The sequence below is a fragment of the Felis catus genome, chromosome F2 (assembly GCF_018350175.1).
Source record: "Felis catus isolate Fca126 chromosome F2, F.catus_Fca126_mat1.0, whole genome shotgun sequence".
Lineage (NCBI taxonomy): Eukaryota > Metazoa > Chordata > Mammalia > Carnivora > Felidae > Felis > Felis catus.
Window position 1 is genome coordinate 30,579,020 of NC_058385.1, and position 12,029 is coordinate 30,591,048.

The 12,029-nt window shown below is 35.2% G+C and overlaps 2 long non-coding RNA genes across 8 annotated transcripts in view; one reads left to right on the forward strand and one right to left on the reverse strand.

Annotated features, from left to right (window-relative positions):
• The window catches only part of LOC102901503, a 327,171-nt gene that overhangs the window by 244,242 nt on the left and 70,900 nt on the right, over positions 1–12,029 (forward strand). The window lies entirely within an intron of this gene.
• The window catches only part of LOC123383124, a 46,339-nt gene that overhangs the window by 9,601 nt on the left and 24,709 nt on the right, over positions 1–12,029 (reverse strand). Inside the window, exon 2 of the long non-coding RNA XR_006592523.1 lies at positions 1,115–1,197. This is a non-coding gene — a long non-coding RNA (uncharacterized LOC123383124). The remainder of the gene's footprint in view (positions 1–1,114; positions 1,198–12,029) is intronic.

A 12,029-nucleotide genomic window follows, 5' to 3' on the forward strand; every position in this document is an offset into this window, starting at 1 on the left:
CGTTTTTCTTACCTTGCTTGATCTCTTTAACATTTGTCACATTTGACAACATTTTCTATAGAACTTTTTTTTGAACTCCCAATTTTTGCTCTTTTCCTACTTTTTTTATTGTCCTGTATTGTTAGATCTTCTTATGCCCTTTGATTCTTTTTACTCATATCTTTTTTGGGGAAAACTTATCCACAACAGATTCATCTAGAAACAGATTCATCACTAGAAAACACTAATAGCTACTATCCTGTATACTCTGCTCAGATCTGTTTCCTAAAGTGTTTATCTCTATCTCTATGCATCTATCTATCCCTATCTATCATCTCTCTCTCTCTCTCTCTCTTTCTCTCTCTACCTATCTATCTATCTTATTGCCAGCTGTTTTACTGGATATGTCTGCCTGAATATCTTGGAAGGTATCTAAAACTCGCCATGTTACAAACTAACCTTATTTATAGCCTTCTCTATGCAAAGGCACTCCCTATTTACTCCCTACAACATGCACAATGCATCCAACAACAACCTCTGAATCTACTACTTCTGTCAGTTAACAGCGGTATCATCAAACCAGTTTCCCAACTAGTAGATCCAAGGTCTTTTCAATTCCCTCCCCACCCACCCCGTTTTTAAACTTTTAACTTTCACTTTAAAAAATATCAAAATGATTGTAACTTTCTTTAAATTTATCACCAAATCATTTTGATTTTATATTGAAAATATTTTCTGAATGTCTTCTTATTGCATTCCATTCTGATCGCCGCTTTTCAAGTCTTTATTACCTTTTGCACCGCTTATCATATTTCTTTTTATCTATCTATCTATCTATCTATCTATCTATCTATCTATCTATTCTTAAAATCATATTATGAGGCAGTCACTATACCAGGGAGATAGTCAGGGAAGCCTTCTCATGTGGTAACATTTATAGCAGCGATAATGGGAAGATGAGCGGGAGCCTAACTATTCTCACATCTTCTCTCCCCTCCAATGATGCTTCCCATCGTTCATTCTCCACAGTGACTTAAGATCCAACACAGGTCCTAAAACACACATATTGCTAAAATGATCAAATTTAGAATTCCAGTTACCTATGACATAAAATCCAAATTCCTTCAAGGCATACCTTTGCCTTCTTGGCCAGCATGGATTATTTCCTATTCACTTCTGTACTGCAGAGGACAAAGAATTTGGATTCTCCAAGAAAATCTAAACAAAATACAATATGAAAATCGTTATTTATTACTGTCTTTGCATGTGCCTTAAATGTCCACCTTCTCTTGTCTGCCTAACTCATCCTTCAAGACTCATCTAAAGTATAACCTCAGTGAAGTTTTTCTGAGAGAATTAAATTCTACTCTATGCTCCCACATTCCCTCAGCCTCCAGAAAATACCTCTATTATACCACCTGTCACATTAAAATTCAATCATCTTTTACATGTTTGTTTACTCAGGTCGATTGAACTTATTCAAGTCAGGGACTGAGATATTCATTTCTGCTATTTCTGGCACCCAGCTCAGTGCCCGGCATATTAGGTATTTAATACAAATTTGATGAATGGATAGATGGGTAAGGAGATGAATGACAAAAATTTGCCTCTTTCTAAAAATAATTGCTTTGAGTATACCATTCGTCTTGCTCACATTTCAATGCCAACAGTTTAAAGAGATTTCAATGACATGACTTTTCTGACCCTGGAAATAAATTTCTGTATTTTACAACTCAAACACAAAGAGCTAAAAAAAAAATTCTCAAGTCTTGCATTATATTCTTTTACATTTTTAAAGTTTGATACGTGAAAGGAGAGCTTAATGGAAATTCAAAGTGGGTTTGAAAGACATCTGAGTAGTTACTTGTAAATAAGAACATTCTGTTTATCTTCTTCTACTTCACTAAGAAAAGAAAAAAAAAAAGACAGCAACACTGGGGAAAAATAAATCCTGCATTTTGAATCACAACAAACAAAACTAATAAACAGCAAACCACAGGGACCTGTCAGCTGAAAGGAAGATTCAGCGTTCATTTTATAAACAATTCACTAGTATGTCAACAGACATTCTGACAGGGAAAGAAAGTGAACAATACTTTTCAAAAAATATCTATTTTGTTGAATAAATCTTGAGCAAAGTATTGTGTGAGCTGTATTGATTGAGAGGTAGGGCCATGCAAATGTGAAGAAGCTGTAATTCTTTTGTTGAGATACATTTTCTTTCAAATTTGAAAATTATTGCAGTATCATTAATATTACCCCCTTTTCTACAATAGAACGTGTGAGTAGATGTTACAAAAGATTATTTTCTTTCTAATAATGAAAAGAGTTAGGTATGGTGATAGAAAAATTAAGACACATGCAATTATTTTCATATGAGCAGCACAGTTCTCATGATAACAGAAAGAAGTCATGAAATTAAAAACAGATTAAGATTATTAGCATGTCGACCAACTGATGTAATTATCCACTCAACTTATCAAAAATTTATTACAAAGATGATCAGATTAAAGTTTTAGTATAATGGGATTCTTGTCATAGTTTGGGTCTCCCAAGAGCAAATTCTTAGATTTTGATTTAGGCACAGATCACTTATTTGGGTGGTGTTCCCAGAATGCTGGGGTAAAGAGAGAATGCGTGGAGAGGAAAGCAAGGATGAGGGGAAGCCAGTTAAAAGTGGGTTCTTGAACTAGTTATAACTCTAGGCAAGTGAGTTCAATCTTGCTAGGAATCTTGAGGGAAACCATGTAGAATAAACCTCAGAGTTGTCCCTCCAATGAATGTGAGACTGGGACATCCATCCACTGACACTTATCTCTCACTGACTGAAGTTTGCTCCTAGAGATGTGTATCTGCTGCACTTAAGGACTGTGCCTTTAGAGTAAGATGCCCTGGGAGCTTGGGGAGGGAAGCATACAGTATATGCAAGAACTATCCATTACAGCTACAACTGAAGGTAGAGCTGGCCTAGGGAGTGTGGTGTGGGGCCCCAACAGTGTCCAATGTACGTGTGCATTTGAATTTAATTTATAATTTCTCCAGCAACTACTTTAAATATGAATATGTATATTTTTGTTATTTAATTGCTTTAAAAGATAGGAAATAACCTGAAGAAAATAACGCAGTATTTAAAAACTTGCAAAATTTAAGCGAAATTTGGAAAAGTCATGATGTGCTAGTCATGATACATACATGGTAGGTACATTCTGTCATCTTCTTGTGGCTCTTACTAGTGGGCTAGAGATAATTCTGCTGTATGTAATTATGAAGATATCATTCTAATGAAATTCTCTTCTTGTTATTCCTTAAAACTTTTTCTTTTGAGTAGAGTATGTTAATAAAATGAGGGGAAAAAAAACTTCTGACATTTAAAAGAGTATCTACCATTTCATCCTTTTGTTATATGTAGGAGCAGATTTGTTACATGTAGGAACTAATTTTTCTTTTCTTTTCTTCTTAAGCCATGTCTTAAATTTTCCATAAACATTATGTCACCAAACTTTTAACTTAAAACAGTTATAAAATTTTTCAACAAATAACTATTTCGTTGTGAATAAATCTTGAGCAAAACATGTGAACAGAATATGCTTACCGTGTTCCAGGCACAGTTCTAAGGAAATTGTCTGTATTAACATATTAACTGTATGTTAACTACCTGGAATTTAAATGAAAGCCTGGGGAAAAGAGGTACGTCAACATAACAAGTGTAGCCCAGCATTTCTCAGGGCAAACTGGAACTTGTGGTCACCTCATTGACTGAAGGTCTGTCTCCTCATCTCTTCTAATTTGAATTAGGCATTCCTGTCTCTGCCTGCATCTTATTAATGTGATTTGCTTTTAATGGGGTACTGAAATTAATCCTTTTTGAGTGTCTGTTTCCTCAGAATATGAAGGATAGGAGTTTTATTTTGCTCACCTTTGTGCCACTTCTCAAGCTCAGTTTATTATAGGTGCTCAAACAGATATTTATTTAATAGATGGACTCAACATGCATTTCTAACAAGCTAACTATAGTAGCAGAGGACAGATTTATGGGACCTTCGTTTAGTATATAGGACTAGAGTAGTTGCTGGGTACGGTGGGAGGGGACTTATATAACGGGATAGCCAAGTTAGTGAAGGGTAAACTGAGTTAAATTTTTGGCGGACCAAGGATTAGAGTTTGGTCTCCGATGGCGGATTAGCAGATGGGGGTTTTGAGATGCGATTGTAGGCCTATATCAAAACTGGATTAGTGGGAAGGACTTACTGAAGTTACAGTGAAGGACAAAGGTGAGAATAAGAGAAGCACATAGCCCAGTTATGACAGGGTCTAAGCTAATATCAGGACTATCTTACAAATAATTTAAACATTTGAAAGTAGTGTTTAAATAATATTTGGAAGAAATATTCATTTCCAGGGTGCCTGAGTGACTCAGTTGGTTAAGCATCCGACTTCAGCTCAGGTCATGATCTCACCTCTTGTGAGTTGGAGTGTCACATCAGGCTCTGTGCTGACAGCTTGGAGCCTGGAGCCTACTTCCGATTCTGTGTCTCCCTCTCTCTCTGCCCCTCTCCCACTCACACTCTGTCTCTTTCTCTCAAAAATAAACACACACTTAAAAAAAAAAGGAAAGAAAGAAATAGTCATTTCCTTCTCTGTGTTCTGATTGCTTTTTTATATGTGCATATAATGGAGATATGTGCAAAGGCTTATCTCTATTATATATATTTTCTATTACATCATAGTGTATGTGTGTCGATATTTATTTAGTTATATACCTATTTTCCCTATTAAGTCGTATGCTTTTTGAAGGACTCGGGACTATGTCTTCTTTTTCTGATTGTAATTTTTTTAATTGAAATAGAATTCACAGATAACATTAATTTCAGTTATACCACACAATGATTCTGTATTTGTATATTTCGAAAAATTATCACCACAATAAATCTAGTTAACATCCATCACCACACTTAGTTACAAACTTTCTTCTTGTGATGAGAGCTTTTAGGATCTACTTTCTTAGCAACTTTCAAATATCCAATACAGGTGTTATGAACTGTAGTCACCATGCTGTACATTACATCCCCGTGACATTTATTTTATAACTAGAAGTTTGTACTTTTTGACCACCTTCACCCATTTTTGCCCATCCCTATCACCTCCCGTGGCAACCACCAAAATGGTCTTTATATCTATGAGTTTTGTGTTTTTACATCCCACATTTAAGTGAGAGAGTAGTATTTGTCTTTGTCTGACTTATTTCACTTAACATAATGCCTTCAAAGTCCATCCATATTTTTGCAAATGACAACATTTACTTAATTTCTATGGCTGAATAATATTCCAGTGTGTGTGTGTGTGTGTGTGTGTGTGTGTGTGTGTGTGTGTATTTTCTTTATCCATTCATCCATCAATGGGGAGGTATGTCTTGTACACATTTACACACTTTTTTTCTTTCTCCATTGCTTTTTCTGACATATAGTAGACATTTCACTAATTTTGTTAAATAAATGAAAAGTTTCCTTATTTAACTCAGCCCACTTTCTGCATTTTTATCCGTTAAACTACTGGTGACCTTCACTAAGTGTGATTATATGTTCAATTAATAGCAATAGAATGTAATTTTACATTTATTTTGGTTAACTGATCAATTTATGTGTTTCCATTACTTTACTGTAAGCTTTGTTAGGGCAGAAATTATGTCTACTATGAATGTTTGTATACTCTATGATGAATGTAGTGATTGGCACATCATCAATTATTTAAAAATACTGAATGAATACTAAGTTGGATTGACAGATTTATCTTTGAAGAAGATGAATTGGTTTGAGTGAATTGGTTTGAGTTTTCGGTGTCTTTGTTGGAGTCTTCTCTAATATTTTTTTACCTAGAATCTTCTCTATTGCTTGGCAATTCAAATGGTTGGAAAGTCAGTTCTTGCCTTTGGTAGTGAAAAATGCCCTACTTTTCTTGATCCTATACGACTCTTGTGACTTTGGCTATTTTTTTTTCCCTAAGTGATGTTTGTGGAAACTTCAAATTCAGATTTAATTAATTCATGCATTTTCAAGCATTTATGAAATGGGTTAGTTATTTGTAGCATTCTCTCATCTTAACTCCTGGGCATCCCCCCCCTCCCTTCATTACTCACATTCTTACTCTAAGATCTCAAGTCAAGTGACTAGTTCCTTTTCTCCCTTCTACTCCTATCCTGCTCTAAGAAATACTTCATGTTTTGGAATTATGACACCTTGCTTCTCACTGTAAATGAGAGGGTGGAAGTGGGATGGAAGCTTTAGGCTGTCATTAGAGCTTGAATCTAAGCTTTTATCAACTTACCATTTTACTTTTTTTTTTTTTTTGAGAGAGAGAGAGAGCACGCACAGGTGTGCAAGTGCATTAATGGGGGTAGGATAGAGGGGGAGGAAGAGAGAGAGAGAATGAATTCTAAGCAGGTTCCGTGCCCAGCGTGGAGCCCAATGCTGGGCTTGATTACACAACCTCATGACCATGAAATCATGACCTAAGCCGAAATCAAGAGTCACATGCTTAACTGAGCCACCCGGGCACTTCTCCACCACTTTATCTTTTAATACATGCTTATTAAATAAAGAAATGAACCAATGGAGACTAAAGCAAAGATAATTGATGAGTAAGATCTTAGGCAGCATTTATTAAATAGCACTCAGGGGTAACAGTCATGCTTTACTCAAGTTTTATATTTCTAATTTGTTGTTGTTTTTTGTGTTTTGATAGGTCATGCTTTTTTACTTTTTAAGAGGCTAATTTCTCCTCTGAACATTAAAAAAATTATTGAATTGATTTAAAAACTACATGTCAGTTTCCCTTCGCATGGTCATTAGATCAAAGAATCTACATAATCATCTATACTTGAATCTAACTGAAGGTAGGAGCAATTGTCCTCCTTCCTTCTTATTTGCCATGATTTCAGTATCATTATGTGCATAGTTTCACAACTATATCACATTTTGAATCAGGGAGAAAAATATACCAACTCATGTAGGAAGAAAATTTTAATATTCAAATACTGAATCCACATTATGACAAAATTTTATTCTGTAGTACACAAAATGCAGCACAATATTCAATTCAATCATTTATTCTTAGCATTCCTTGAGTGCATACTATGTGTTGGGTACTCTGCCAAGGTTTGGATCATAGAGGAGGATACAAAGTTGACCAACAGTCCTTGAGGAAGTTAGTCTGCTGGAGAAGACAGAAAAAAGTGTAACTGGTGTTTAAGGAGCAGGGAGTGGGTATGTTTTTCTTTTGGGGAAATGTTCATCCTGATATGAAGAAATGTTCATCCTGATGCGATGCAAAGTAAAATTGTTTCAAAAGAAGCAAAACACAAAGTAAAATAATACATTGTTTGAGAAATTACGAGAAAGGCTGAGTGGCTCAATAACAAAGGAGTAGGCCCCTGAGGAGAAGATTATTTGACTTGGGGATTTAAAAATGTGATGCTGACAGTGACAGAATGAAGGATGGCCCTGCAGTAAAGAGAGACTGAAGTAGGTTGTTACCTGGTAGTCACAATGTGCATCTGAATGAAAGCTCTGGTAAGGAGAGAGAGGAAGGGGAATTAATGAGGTTTGTTCAAGAGAGAAAAAAAGGCCATCTTGAACATCATGGTCTTTTTTGACCTAACAATCACAGGCCAGTCTTTTTCCATGTTGGAATAGTACCTTTTTTCTTATAACATATATCTTGCAAGAATATATGGCACTGTTAAAATGTTTTCTGAGAATGGTCCCACCCCAAGGGAAGATGTGTGAGTTTTACTTATATTGGTAATGATAGAAATATTCACCCTGGATAAGATAAATTTTCTTCCTGACTCTTATGCATTAAGTCAATGTCACTAATAGTCAGTGATGTTTTATGTCTTTGTCACAATAACTGGAAAACAAAAGTCTATATGTGTTTTAAGAAATCAGGGGCGCCCGGGTGGCTCAGTCAGTTGAACTTCCAACTTTGGCTCAGGCATGATCTTCCAGTGCATGAGTTTGAACCCTGCATCTGGCTCTGTGTGGACAGCTGGGAGCCTGGAGCCAGCTTCAGATTCTGTGTCTCCTTCGCTCTCTGCCCCTCCCCTGCTCATGCTCTCACGCATGTGCGTGCGCTCTCTCTCTCTCTCTTTCAAAAATAAACCTTAAAAATTTTTTTAAAGCAATCAATATAAATTCTACTCACACTGCAACACAGTTCTAATTGCTGTGGTGGTTTCAACTGGCCAAGGTCAACATATATATATATATATATATATATATATATATATATATATATATAGTTAGTTAGTTAGCTAGGTAGGTAGGTAGGTAGGTAGGTAGTTATTTAGAGCCTGTCTGTACTATCTACTAAAAAGCAGTTAATTAGGAGTCAGTATCTGAATTCTTTTCCTGCTTCTGCTAGAAATATTTATAAAAACTTGGGCAATCTATTTAGTCTAAATTATAGACAACCTCTTCAAAATATATAAGCACCTTAGAGATGAAAGAGGTGAGGACATAAAGCTTAGGTTAAGAAACTACACAAAAATTTTAATTACAAGATCTTGGGATGAAGAATCCTAGGTTATATTTTTGGCATTGTCAATGATTCATTGTCTAGGGTACCCATTTTACCAGAACACTATGAAGGAACTATTGAAATACATGAACTCTAAAATTATATGATTCTAGAAAGTTTCATTCATTCAAATAATTAATAATAGTTGAAACATAACTAATATTTATTGAATAATTCTTATGGTCTAAGCATGTGTACATATACATTTTATCACGTGCTCCCTCAACAATTCATGAGGAATCATGACTACTCTGTTTTAGAGAGAAGGGAATGAGTTTCAGGGAGACATAGTAACATGTTCCAAGTCATAAGTGCTGGTGATGGGGATCATATGTCTGAGGATCATACACACACACACACACACACACACACACACATCCTGGACAATCTTGCAGAACTAAAATGAAGCAGAATATGGCAAAATTGCTTGATGGATTTTAAATGTCTTGATAATTATGTGAATAAATATTTGCCTGTTGTTGGGCAGTGGTCATACTTATTGATTTTTATATCTTGAGGAACAATTAGACTGCCTGGTATTTAGATGCTCAAATAATACTAGTGGAAGTGATTTAAAAGATCTGAATACGAATAAACTGAATTGTTCTGGGGACTCTTGACAGAGTAGATTAGGTAATCATATGGAACAAAACCAGCTTCCCTGGCCCAGGATGATGATAGAGGGGGCAGATCAGAATTGAAGGAAAGAAATTTAAGATGTTAGAAGATTATTTGTATAACACTATGGACTTTTGCTATCAACTATGTGTTGCCAGACCAAATATATTTTCATTCTGAGACTTTAAGTTTTGTTCTTTTCAAAAAACATCATCAATCACCGTTTATTTGTTCAATTTTTTTAGTATACTGAATTCAAAGTTGAGAGCATAATTAGGTCTATTTGAATAACCAAGAGTTAGGTTAAAAAAAAAAAAAAGCCCCAGGGAGGAGAAGTCATAGATTTTCAGTTATAATTTACCTCCCTAATCCCTGCTGCTACCATTGATCCAGGATTCCTCTTTTAAATGTTATGCTTAAACCTGTTTTTAAAAATGTCACTAAGATGTATCCCCAGGTAATGTAAAGAAACATGACTCCTCTTCCTAATACTCATTCCCTTGGGAAAAAGAATAATTTAGGTATTTATTTTGTGATAGCATCTGTCACAGCTTTCAATCCAGCGTTTTCTTAGAATTCTTATTATCCAAAGAGTTATGCAACTTTTAAACTCTCCTTTGAAACAAAACCGAAAGGTCACATCTGTCTTTACGTGTTGCTCCCTGCTGTTAGTGACTTTTATTTTCCAGTTTTTCTTTTTAAGGATTTGCCCTGTTATTAAAAATAGTTTATTTGTCAGACATTTTTCAGGAAGCTGCTAGAATGTTTATCCTACTTTTAATAATGGCTCCCTGCTTTCTGTTTTGGTACTTTAGAAACAGTTCCATTGATACTATCATAAGTTTTTCAAAAACTTATTCCCATATCATTATTGTTCAGATAATTATAAAGCAGGGAAGCTATGCTTGGTGGCTGGTCAGTTTTGTTCAAGTATTTTGTCTTTGTTCTTAGTTTGTCTTGGAAACAAAAATGCATCTAATAAAGTTGCCATGAAAAACTGCATGTGATTCATAATGGTTCTGGAGAGGAAAACTAGAACCAGTGGGTAAATATTACATATAGAAAAAGTTAAATTTATTATGGGAATTAACACCATGTAATTACAGCTGTCAGAATTGTAAATGTTAATCAATTGTACATTTTTAGGGATATTTAAGAAGAGATTTAATGAGCTCTTTCCCGAGATGTGATAAAAGAAATTATATACATATAATGTAAGTGGAATTGAATGAAATGATTTAGGGTATTTTTCTGGCTGTAGATATGTAAATATATATATATGGTTATGTACCTACTTGTATGCATCCACGTATTTCTCTAAGTTATGTGTGTCTAATAGAAAGAATTGACTATAAAACATTGAGTAGAGAGAAAAGTAGAGAGAGAGGTTATGGCATTCTAATTTTTAAAAAAATCCCAATGTTTGAGAGATCGTCAAATCTATAGATACCGATGGAAGCCACCACACCACCACTGACACATGGTAACCATTGCTGAGACCAAACTGATGACTTGTGTGCTAGTAAAAAGTAAGTCAGGCAGGCAATAGATTCACTGTGATATGTGAATTCCTATAATGTGGGAGCTAATGTTATGGCAACGTAAATACTGAGAGGGCAAAGACAGAAAATACAGTTGCATTCAACCGGACAGATCAGGTGATACATTCTGATTGCTTCTAAGACTTGATAAGTGTGAGCTTTAAATTGGGAAGAAAATCATTTGCTTAACTTAGAGACATTTCTTCCAGCATACTTTTGGGAAAGGATAGAAGTTAGTACATGTCGGTAAGAAAACTCGGAGAGCAAACTCAAATCTCATATATCTGCCTTGTGATAATATTGGAAAATGCCTGGAATGAACTGGGTTTGTACTTGAAATCTATTACAAGAGAAATGTGATACTGGACTAGTGATACAGTCTCAATTGCTCCACAAAAAAACAGAAGTTTTGGTGTTTTTGAGAGTATTGTCTCTGTTTGACTGGGGGTCAAAAGCTGGAGATATTTCAACTTCAGAACATATACATTTCCCCCCTTTTCAAAAAATGTGTAAATGCTAGTATCAAAGACAGAACTCTTAAATTAATAGGAAAAAATGAGGAACACTCTTGAAGTACAGGGATGCTTCTGGTTTAAGCATTTAGTCTGTAAAGGAGCTAGTCTGCAAAACTGTTCACCTACAATTGTCATTTAGCATGCTGATGTAGTGTATCAATTTATTTTTTAAAGTACAGTCTCTAATAATATCCACATTTCCTCATCACTTTAAAGCAGTACTCATTTACCTTTTCCATTTCGACCTCCTGCATTTGATGACTGCTTGATGGAATTAATTTATACTAGAATGAAGAGATAAAGGTAGCTAAATCAGGTAAATGAGGTGAAAATCTCTAATTCCAGCATGAAGACTATACAGACTTAACAAGTGACCAAACAAGTTTGAAAGCAGAAACAACTGAAGAGGTTAAAATTTTTGGATTAGTTGGAGCTGCACTGCTGACTTCTATATTAGATTCATCATGGTAAAACTAACATAGATATGGATGCTCAGACTCTTGCATTTGTAGACAACCTTCTTCCTCTACTCTAAAAGGACTACTATGACATAACTACACATATTAAAAAGTTCTAGACTGGGAAGCACTGGTTGTGGGGAAACAGCTGTTCTTATTGTAAAGCAATATTGGGACAAGATTAGTTTTCCACTAAGAATGGAAAATGGGGTGGTGATGAGAAGGACTCTGTACATTTTGAGTAGAGTAGCAGGCTGGGCTGCTCCTAATGATGTCCAAGTTTGGGCAGAACACATGTCAAGTAATGCTGAACTGATCATCCTTTGAAAGGTTTAATCTCAGAC